Here is an 11966-nt window from a genome sequence, read left to right on the forward strand (position 1 = left end):
CAAAATTTACGACATCACACTGCAAAACCTGCTCACCAAGACTCGCTATGAAGTGAACCGGAAGGTAATTGGAGCATCTGTGAGCAGCTCAGTGCATCTTTATCATACACATTAACAGAAAGTTGTAAATTCATTTCACACAAGTAGCTCGAGATTCACTGTAGACAACAGCTTAGTAAAGGAGTCCCCCCATGGTTCCATATTGTATCCATCCATTTTCAAGTTTTACATGGAGCCACTTGGTGCGCTATTCACAAATAACAGCATCAAGATTCACTGATATGCCGATGATACACAACACTACTTGAAATTCTCTTCTACTTCAGAAAACTAATGCCTAAAACAGCTCCAACCTAAAGCTCAAACCAACCAAGACAGAATTCCTGTTATTAGTCAAGAACAACAAACAATACAAACTTCACTCAATGACATGAACCTTGATGCTTCAAACCCAACTTTCATCAAATACCAAGTCACTTAGATTTACCGGACACCAACTTCACCCTTAAGGAACATATTGCAAAGAAACAAAGATGGCCTAGAGCCGGCTTTCTCTTTTAAAAGGTCACTAAGTTAACTTATGCTTAACCCTGGCTAGCTTGGCAAAAACCGCTGTCTGGCTTAACTAAGAGGCACTATGTAAAGTATTTTTGCAGAACATAACAGTAATAAAGTGAAAATACAACAAGAAAAATCCCCACACCAATTTAGAAACAGAGTAAGGTTTACTAAGTCATTTGACACCAAAAAGACAAAAATCCAATCAGTAGAACGAGAGTTATGAATTAGTAAAGTTTTCACTAAAAATAGAACCTAAAAGATCAAAAGGGCCAACCAAGGACATCTATTTGCACAAGACTGGGTCAAAGTAAAAAAATATGGCAGACCACGATGGAGCGCGGTTCGGATACTAGAAGTGGATTGGGTCCGGTCAGCGCTTACCTACGGTTTTAGAACACATTTTGAGAAAAATGTTCTGAGAAGGTGATGTTCAGTGAGGCAATGCTTCAGGCGGTGTTCGAGGAGGGAGAATTGTTATTGGGGAGCCTTGGCTCGAAGCCATGGTGAAGATTTCTAAGTTCAGACTTAGTCCCTTTTTTGGGTGTTGAAAAGCTCCAGCGGGACGAGGCAGAGAGCTGTAGCCGAAGACAGTTCTGCGACGCAGGATACCCCTTTGGGGAAGGACCTGCTGAACAGGATTTGCTGTTGCAGTGAAGAACGTAGCTTGGGATGCTGCAAAGTCAATCCAACCGGCGATGCACCTCGGGCAGATGGGCGAGCAGGTTGGTCCCAGTCTCTCTCTTGGTTCCCAGAGCAGTTTTTGGCCAAAAATGTTCGAAGTCCTCAGTTTGGGAATTAGCTATCTGGGCACCTATAGCACCACAACCAAGGGTCCAGGACTGGTGAGAAACCACTTGGGGGTTCAAGAGTCTCTCAGGCTGGGTCCAGGTGCGGGTTCAAGATGGTGGGAGCCCTTTGTCTCCCTGTAGCTCTGAACAGGAGGCCACCAAACTAGCCCCAAGGAGTCACTCTGTTAGTCCTGGGCATACAGCAAAGCAGTCCTTCCAGGTACTGCGAAGCAGTCTTGTAGAATGCACAATAGGGTACAGCATCATGCAGTCCTCGAGTCAACTGAAGAGTGGGTCTAAAGGTGCTATTTTTATACCCCTGGTCCCCTTCCTCTGGAAGGTGGGAGAAGTTCTAGAAAGGTTCTTTGAAGTGCCTGGAATTTCCTGACTCCCCTGCCCTGGCTCCAAGCTGGCTGCAGTGACGCAGAGGCTATAAGTCCTTTGTGTTAGGGCTGTGGTCATACTCTTACTCAGCTGCAAGTGGGGCTGTGCTCCGCTCCGCCCCTCTCCATCCTGAAAGCAGATGGCCCATTCAGATACATCTAATCCCTCTATTTTGTGACTATGTCTAACTATCAGTTACACCCAGTCATGTGACCAAAGACAGGCTGCAGGCCCAAAAGACTTAGGGCAGAAAATGCCAACATTCTAAAAGTGGTATTTTGAAAAATGTAATAAAAAATCCAACTTTACCTTTAAAGAGAATTTTTCATAACAATTTCATAGCTACCAAACATGAACTAAATACCTAGTCCAAATAAAAAGGTAGAACTTATTAAATGTAATAAAGCAACCCAATGTTATCTTATGGGACAGGTAAGCCTCACAGTCGTGAAAAATGAATTTCAGAGGTTCTTGCTACCAGGACATGTAAGACTCAAAAGTACATGTTCAACTTTTTAATTGCAACACACCCTGCCCTATGGCTACCAAGGGCTACCGTAGGGGTGAATTATATGCAATGAAATGGGAGTTTAGGGTTTCGAAGGTGGTTATATTGCCAGGTCAAATTGGCAGTTTAAAAAAGCATTCAGGCTGCAATGGGGTAGGCCTAGGACATATTTTAAGATACTACTTATGTGGGTGGCACACTATGTGCTGCAGGCCCACTAGTAGCATTTAAATTACTGACCCTGGGTACATGGTAAACCACACTACAAGGGACTTATAAGTAAATTAAATATGCAAATTACATGTAAATCAATCAAACCATGTTTAGGGTAGTGAGCACAAGCACTTTAGCACTGGTTAGTAATGGTAAAGTGCACAGAGCCTTAAAAACGAATTCAGCAAAAAGTGGAGGGTAAAAAGCTAAACGTTTGGAGGTGATCCTGCAGAGAGGGCCAGGTCCAACACGCTTCTTCCAGAAAGTGAAGTCAGAACTGTTGTTCAAGAACTCATACTTTTACATCTGAATGGTGGTAATGCCCTGTTCCATGGCCTCCCAGGATCGACAAGGACACCTGTAGAGGACATCTTAGATGCCACAGCATGTACCATCCAGGCCCTGGAGCGGTCACCACAACACCCCTTCCCATCTTGACTGAACTCCATTGGGTCCCCCTGCTGGAGCACACCACCTTCAAAACCAGCTTTGTCATTTACAAAGCTATCACGACCAGCAACACTGCATATGTTACAGCCCCCAAGCTCACCATCTCTGGGGATACTCAGCAAACCTGCATCCAGAACACCATCAGACTGCAGGCTAAGAAGTGTAAAAAAAGAAGAAAACAAGGCCATAAGCCTTTTCCATCTATTTAACCAGAATCTGGAACAACATCTCCATATTCATCATGACCACCCTTAACACTGCTCCAATTCATGAAAGAGTTTAAGACTCTCCTCTTCAGAGAACACTAAATCACAATCCAGTAGCCATCAACAACACAGTTTCCTCTCCCACTACTTGTTGACTTGATGCTCGTCTTTGACAATCTACAGCACTTTGTTGTGTTTTGACTAGGTATGCAATATAGAAATACCATACATAAAAAATAGGCTATAACTTCAATACATTCCAGAGTATATGGAGGAAATAATTGTACTGCTGCGAAACCAGAGAGGGACCCTATGGCAGCAGGCTCATATCGCCCACTGTCTCTGTTAAATGGTGACTGAAACATACTTAGCCATGTGTTAGTGGCGAGACTACTGCCATTACTACCTCAATTAATACACCCAGATCAGTCTGGTTTTATTCCCCACCGCAATACTCTATGTAAGTTAAGACTCTTGGCCCATGTGTTGCAGGTCTCTCACTTGAAGATGATTTGTACGCACTTGCCTTTTTGGACATAGAACAGGCATTCGATTCTGTTGGCTAGGACTATATTTGGTAGGTACTCACCGAGTTGGGATTAGGAGACGATTTCATTAAATGGGTTTGATAACTGTATACGCCTCCAGTAGCGAGGGTGTGCACTGGCCAGTGTGCCTTGGCGGAGATACATCTGCAGCGGGGCACTCAGCAGGGATGCCTGTTGTCAACCTGCTCTTTGTCATGGCAATGGAGCCGCTGGCATGCCATCTTAGGTCTGTCATGCGTGGATGGGGTATTCGGGTTGGTGAGACCACCCATGTGGTATTGCTGTATGCTGATGATGCAATGCTGTACATGCGTCAGCCTGACGTCTCGATCTTACTGAATGCCATGCAGGAATTTGGTGAATATTCTGGCCTATATATTAATAGTACCAAGTCGGCCCTATTCCCAATAGGGCTGTTGTCGAAACTGCCCTTAAAGCAACTGCCAAACCATGGAAACTAGATGCGGTCAAGAACCTGGGTTTATATGCAATTCACGGTGAACAGCGGACTTATGAGTTGAATCTCTGGAGCATGATTCAGACTCTTCGACCATCAATTGACTTCTGGAATTCACTGCAGTTATCCCTCACAGGTAAGATAGCCCTTGCTAAAATGATCATGTTACCCAGATGTTTGTATATGCTGCAGGGTGCTATGTATGAGGCCCCTCACTGGGTCTTTAGGGAATTAGACAGTCTCTTGACCCACCTGTATGGGCAGGGAAATGCTGCAGAATAGAACTGGCAACCCTGAAGAGGGAGTGAGGACAGGGAGACCTGGAGGTCCCGGACTTAGAGTTGTATTACTTACCAGCCCAGCTTCAACATGCTATCCACTGTTTTGATGTGATGACAACTGGGAATGGTCATTATTGGAGGGAATGCATGGGGATATCGACTGAGTGAGCTGTTGTTGTGGTGGAAGAGGGTCCCCGAGTCATTGCCCCATATAACTTGACTTTTGCGTCGGGTCTGGGAGCGGATGGTATGTAGTGTGTTGCGGCGTGCCCTGTATGCTCCAGACTTAGATGAGTAGGTGGTGCGCCCTTTCGCTGTGATTACATGCGATATGTCAGACAAATAGAAAGCAGGGCGTTGCATAATGTTCTCTGATTTATATCCGGGAGACCGATTCTTCGTGCTTCAGGACGCCAAAGAGACGTTCACGTTTGGGCATGGGAAGTTTTTTACAATAAGCAGAAATTGCAGCAACGGCCCGACGATTGTGGCTAACGTTTCCAGAGGCCCCGGCCTAGGCCTTCATCACCATTGGCTACTCTCCTGTCCCAGGCTGGAGGCCGTAGACACACAACAAACTTATACCGGGCACTCATGGCAGACCGTCACAAGAGGAGACTTAGGTTGGAAGAAACATGGCAACGGGAGTGGGAGGTGCCTTGTCAGATAGGGATTGGGTAAAAAATATACGAGGCCGTTCGAACAGTGTCTATAAAACCTCGATTTAAACTGGTACAATATAATTACATACATTTTGTGTCTCCAGAGCGGCTCCACACTATTTACCTTAACAGATCCTCTGTGTGCCCCAAGTGTGGTCAGGGGAGGACGATTTTATTCACATGGTCTGGCGATGCACTGTTATAGCAGTTTATTGGGCAGAAGTGCTATCTCATATTAAGGAGGCTGCCGGGTGGGAAGTGTCCATCACATCAACAACGTCTGCCGGACCTACTTCCATCTAACCCAAAACAAAACACTGGAGCAGGCGTTTTGTGAATCTGGGCCTTGTATTGGCCAAGAGACGAATGGCGATACGATGGCTCGGCAAGACCCCCCCCCCCCCCTCCCCCCACCCCCCTTTAAACAGAACTGGAGAAAGGATATGATTGAGTGGGCAGGAGTGGGGGGGGGGCACATATGCAGCGCGCGAGGAGAGATGATAAACTGCCCGATTACTTACTCTCCTGGGGGGTAATTACTCAAACACTAGCCACCATGTCGGAGGAGGTGGAGGTAGCTGAATGAGGGTCTCCCTTCCAGGGTGGGAGGGACACAGGTACAGTGGAGGGTGAAAGGCTGATCTCTATATATAGCTGTTATAGGGGTTCTAAATTTACGTGGGACGAAGGGAGGCTCGTTACCCTCGGGGGGGGGGGGGGGACAATAAAGTAGATACAACTGGCTTTTATTATAGTTTTTAAGTAACATGCAGAGCTTGTGTGTGGAAGCTAATGGGGGGGGGGGGGGTGGCAGGGAGGACATTGCATGGGGAGTTCTAGTTTCGATGCCGAAGAGTTGTTATATTAATGTGGCTCTAAGGGTGGGGGGCAAATGTCTACATTTGCTGGTAATGAGAACCGATAGCAATCATCCCGGATGGCACTCACGCTAAGTTCATATAACATTTGTGGATGTATACTGACTGCTTGGTGCGCCATCACCGCCCACTGCGGATACGATTTGACAATGAACATGACTTTTCTTTTTTCGTGAAATGCAACTAAAGAAAATTTGAATTAACACATATATTCCAGAGTGCATTCAATATATCCAACCCCAAAGTTTCTAATAGTAGCTTGTAAATCTACTATGGACAACAGCACCAGCGCCCAAGCAGTAAGGTCCAATATTAGAGGCTTTCTCAGCAGTAAAAGAGCACAGCGGACCGGAGCACCGAGCTACCAACAGGTCAAACAGAGCGACAGGGAGCATCGACGCGGAACCTGTACAAAGGGCACTGCCAGGGATTCATGTGAGCCAGCTGTTGCAGGTGGAGCCCATCAGCACTCATTTTCATGGACTGGCACTTATTTTTCCTCATCTGACTGATCCAGAGTAAGAGAGAGAAAAGCACACACGAAGGAAAGGGAAAAAAATGTAACAAGGAATCTGTAAGAGTGAAATAAAGAGGCAGGGACTGTCTGGTAGTGGATTAAAGGAGGCGTGACGTGGAACATTGGTATTTGGCACACCAAAATTAAGTAGTGCCAGTGGTGGGCTTCTAAGCATATTTTGGGGCCCTAACACGTATTCTTTAACAATTTGCAACTGGGCACAGCCATTCACTTTTGCACATCTAAGGACACATTTCACTCTGAAAAGGAATCTGTTCTGGACGTGATGCATGTGTTGAAGGCTAGAATCAGGGCATTACCGGCTGAACTACACTCCCATGCTTAGAGATCTCAGGAAAACGTGCATGAATAGCCCGATTTTTTTGTATTTGTTTATACAAATCACTCCAAAACCCCAATTTTCTCCAGGCGCCAAAGAACACTGTCATATTTGTCCCTTGCTATATACAGCCCCAAGGAGAGGGTGACTGACGGAGAAAGCGTGTTTCATGGGCCAGTGAACTACAACACATATCTCACTGCTTGGAGCACTGAATGGGAGGAGGCTGGTCCCACTGGAGGCTGAGAGGAGATGCTCTTTGTCCCACTCGTATGCACCCAGCTGCCGGCTAACAGAGAGATCTTTCTGGCTAGACAGATAGGGGAGTAAGACAATGTACCCCCACCGCCTACTGGCCTGCAGCATGGAAAGAGAACAAACCCCTCACAGCTCATCATTTCAGACATTAACTCATACAAACATGTCTGCGGCCTACTCTCGTTTGGCTGGCGGCTTCAAAGGAAAGCCACTGATTCATCCACAGGGACACACGCAATGCACTGACCTAGATGACGGTTCTGTTTCCAGTGCACTAGTCATATGGATAATTCAGCCCGCTCGGCCTCTTATTTTCATTATTTTGAATTTCAGTTTCTCTCTGCAAGATTACAGCCAGGACGCACTAGAAGGCCCAATAACAAGCCTTGCTGCTACTGAGGGGTCTACAGCACCATTAGTTTCACCTTTTGAGAGGTGAACTAAGGGTTTAGCCCCCACCTTTGGCCCATACATTGGAAGTAAAACTTTTTACGTGGAAATGGTGAAAGGACAAAGGGGTTCTCAGGTTAGCTGGTGGATTCAAAGGAGAAGACAGGCAGACTACATGATACTCCAAATAAATCATGAGAAACTGGCGAGTTACGTAAAACTCTAAAGTATTAAAGAGCTGTTATTCACACAGCAAGAAAATTACATGGGAGAGAACATCCATTTTGCCACTTGAGTAGCCAAATCATCAATAAAAGAGCGAAGGATTTAGACTGCTCATCTGAACAAGAGTTACGCAGAATTTTTAAATTGAAAAAAAAAAACAATTCTGCAACAGGGTTACACGGAATCTTATTTAAAAAAAATGTATGCAAAGCCCTCACTAATGTAAAGCAGAAGAAACAACTGAAACGATTAGGGCAAACCAAAAATAAATATATAATAAGATCTAGGGTAGCAGAAAGAAAGCCTGTTCTACCTGCTCCGAGCAAAGAACGACACTGACAATTATCTTCAGACCAATCACACTGAAGAGACACTAATTTTGATGGACAGGGACTATAAGGAGCTGGGTTTCTAACGACCTGATAAACAACATAAGATGATGTAAATACAGAAACTAAAATGGACCGTAAACATGCTTTAGTATAATATCAACACATAAATATTTGCCTGGCTACAAACCTCTATTGATTGGGTACATTTTATTTACCTTACGTATTTTATTATGTGCCTTGCTGAAGCAGAAATCTGAAATAAAGCATTACAATCTGTTTTTGACGTACATATTTTTTTATAAAAAGTTTTGCCGCTGATAGTAATAATTCGCAAGTCAGAAGGATACAGACTCACATTTGCCACCGGGACATTAGAAATGCAACAAAGGATCACTGCGGCACAAACTGAGCAAGGCCCAGAGCCAGGTCGCAGAAGTGTCATGTGATGAAAGCCCTTGTGAAAGCCCCGGGTCTTAAAATAGCTCCAGATACCAATTAGGGGCCATAACATAAAGTGTCAAACATGTTCACGCAAAAACAGGTCCACATAGTAACAAAGTCACAATAAAACTGTGCATGGTCTGTCTAGGGCCACTGGAAAAAGTAATATTTAGACCCAACGCACCTGCAAACTATGAGAATGCAGGCAGCGCTTTCAGGATTCAAATAAACAATCCTGACCTCTGAACCCGGACCTATAGTTGGATACTGCCCTGCAGACGACCTACGTACTCTAAATGTAATAATAATAAAAAGGAGGCGAACCCTCACCCACCAACCCAGGCGGGACTCCATGTCTGGCGGTACAGGTCCGCGGTAGATTCAGCAGGGCAGCCAGGTTAGTGGGGGAGGGTTTGCATCCCTTAAAAAGTAAGGGGCAGATTTACAAGCCCCTTGCACCACTTTTGCGTCACTTTTACCATGTTAAAAGTTACGCAAAAGTGGCGCAAGGGGCTTGTAAATCTGCCCCTTATCTACAAAGCGGAGGTTGCCTGGCGTAAGTAAGGCGGTATCGAACTATAGGTCCGGGTTCCAAAGTCCCAATTGTTAATGTGATATCTGTACAGTAATATATGGGCGGATACAAGTGTCTGACAGCCCAGCCTCTCTCCCCCCACGTGATTATTGTGTCTGAAGCCCTCCCAGGTTTCCCAGGTCCGTGCTCAAGTATTGAATGTGGCCCAATGACGGTATTTATAGGCATTCTGGTATTTGTAGTCCTGTTTAAAAAAAACAGGTGCACATCAGAATTCAAACTAATAAATAAAATGGTATTGATGGAGGGGCGTAAACGTGGACTTCGAAAACTTGATGGTCGTTTCTGGTCCGGCAGAAAGGACGCATTGTGTCTAAATGCACTAATGCAAAGGCGAACAGCGGCCTCACGTTTTGCCGTTACACTTTGCTAAGCGCTCCCAGGTACAAGATGGATGAAGATTGGGCTCCTTGCACAGCCTTCCTACAAGGAACCTGTACCAGGACCACCTACCAGTCGTCCTGGAGACGACGCGTAGCCAAAGCTTGGCCATTCAGCCAACAAGAAGAATACTGGGACTTGTATGCCCGAAAGTGTCATGGACAAATTGAAACTACAAATTCACGTATAGTTGGGGTCGATGGAGGTAAAGACGGGGCATGATAAAAGTCGCGCTCGCAACAGCTAGGAGAAACAGAATTCTTAACATAAGACAACGAACAGCATTACTGCAATGCGTGTGCCTAGCAAACTGCCCACGGGGTAAGAAGAGAACACGAGAATAAAGGCAAGTGAACCAGCGCAAATAAAAGCACGACAGGGAAGGGCGAACAAAACAACCGAAGCCTCCAATTGTTGGGAAGGAGCCGGATTCAGATGCCAGCAGCTCCGAGTGACAACCACAGCTCAAAGCCCTCCGGCCTCTAACCGCTACAACAAGGGAACTTTCAGCCAATGGATTTTAAACGAGCAGAATCCGTAAATATATTTCCCACTTTGTGAATAAACACGAAGCAGCCAGCACTGGCTTTTCCACCGCCTCTGCCCCGCATGTACCCCTGACTGCCGGTGTGCACCGAGTGAACCCCACCGACACTGCCAGTGATTTCTGTTCCCCTCCAAGGCTACGCTCATACGGACGGGTGCAGTGGCCCTCCATGCATGCAAGCTACGTGAACATCTGCAGGCTGCGGAGACTGCCGCCATCCTATGAGCTGCGGTTCTAAGCGGGCCTTTTATCGAATGACTACTGTAAACAAACAAATGAACACTTTTCTGAACTTGAGGAACACGCAAAGGGAACCGAATCTGTCGTGAGCAGCAGCCGACAACGAGCTTTGAGGAATACGTCCAGAAACATCATGCCCTGTCACCCACCGGGAGGCAGCGTAATTCACGCGGCTACTGAATGCGTGTCGTAGGATGTGAATGAACTGGTTACTGCAAAATAACCACAAAATGTGGCAACACCTTAAAAGTCCTTTACAACTCCGCCTCTCTGACAGGAATAACTAGAACACCTTACAGACAGCAACAGCAGGCGGGTGCCTGCCAGCAGCAGCCGCAGTCCGGGCACAGATGTGGGAAACCCTCAGCAACACCAATGACATCTGAGAAAGTGACAGCTGCCAGAACCCATTAGACAGTGCCCGCCGCCCCGCGTGCCCATAGACTGGCAGAGTGCACGGCCAGGCCAGCAGACAGTGCCCGCCGCCACGCGTGCCCATAGACTGGCAGAGTGCACGGCCTGGACTTGAGTCTCACGAGCCCCGCGTGCCCACAGACAGAGTGTACGGCAGCGTGCATAGAGCCAGGACTGTAGACAGTGCCCGCCAGCCCTGGGATCCCACAGCCAGGGGGTGTAAAGCAGAGTGCACAGCCAGGACTGTGGTGCCCACCAGCCCGCGTACCCACAGAGAGTAACGCCGGGACTGTACTCACCCAGTAAAGTTGCCAGGGAGGCTGCCCTCTCGCTTCCTCTGCACTCAGCTCGGACTCCAACTTTCACTCTCCTGGAAACAAACCGCCTTCACGAGAAACAGTCTCCGCAGGACTACAAGCGACAGTTTCTCTTAGGGGAAGTACTGCAGGCGAGGGGGTGGAAAACAAAGAGCTCCATGGGAGCCGGGGCGGCTGCCTCCCGGCGTGCAGCGGCGCATCGCAGCCTCATCTCCGGGCGCCACACCCCCGGGTGACTCAACCCGCCGTCCCGAACCGACACATGACGTCAGGCAGCGAGAGCCGAACTCGGGCTCCAAGCGCTCCTTCTGCCTGCCAAATATCAGAAAACTATTCCTTGTAGGGCGCCGTGGTCCACCAGAGACGTTCTGCTGTTGTACCGCTGGGCGGCGCTGCTCCGGATGCAGCCTGGGGGCGGTGCAGGCCCTCCGCCTGCCCCGAGGCCGCGAGAGATGCGTGAGCTCGCGGCTCCGTGTAGCTCCTCTGCGGGTGAGGGCGGGCGAGACACCACAATCTGCACTTGCACCGCCGTGACTCGTGACAGCGCTGGGTTGCGAGATCCTCGCGCCGTGTTCGCAGTTCACAGGGCCGTGTCACGTTGAACTGCTTTTCACACAGTAAATTAAGAACTACGCACTTTAGCAATTATCCGGAACCTCTGAGTGATGCCTCTTTATGAAGAACAGCCCAGACTGTGAGAAGTAACTGCCTGGATTACTTCCGGTAATCCTTGTTATTCTGATTCTTTTCTTCCTTGCTACAGTTTTTATGGGTGCTCGTGGACTTGAATGCTTCATCCTTTCCCCGAAAACAAACGGTTATTTTGCTTTCCGGGAAACGGAATAAATAAACTTGAAGCCGGAATACAACTCTGGAGAGACTAGCAAGAACGGCAAGGCAGAGGAGAAATGGAGTTATGTCTTAATGATGAACTGCTAATCTTTAATTTTTACGAGCCCATCCTTCCTGTCCCAGTCCTTTATATGAAGAGAGATACCACACGAAGCGCAGATAGAATCTGAATTCCAGCAAA

General features: G+C 47.2%; 1 protein-coding gene across 1 annotated transcript in view; it reads right to left on the minus strand.

Moving 5' to 3' along the window:
* The window catches only part of HYCC1 (hyccin PI4KA lipid kinase complex subunit 1), a 410819-nt gene extending 399547 nt beyond the window's left edge, over positions 1-11272 (minus strand). Inside the window, exon 1 of the mRNA XM_085631524.1 lies at positions 10916-11272. The gene's annotated coding sequence lies outside the window, so the exon portion shown is untranslated. The remainder of the gene's footprint in view (positions 1-10915) is intronic.
* Between the last annotated feature and the right edge of the window lie 694 nt (positions 11273-11966).

Source organism: Triturus cristatus, chromosome 10, assembly GCF_964204655.1.
Source record: "Triturus cristatus chromosome 10, aTriCri1.1, whole genome shotgun sequence".
NCBI classification, from domain to species: domain Eukaryota; kingdom Metazoa; phylum Chordata; class Amphibia; order Caudata; family Salamandridae; genus Triturus; species Triturus cristatus.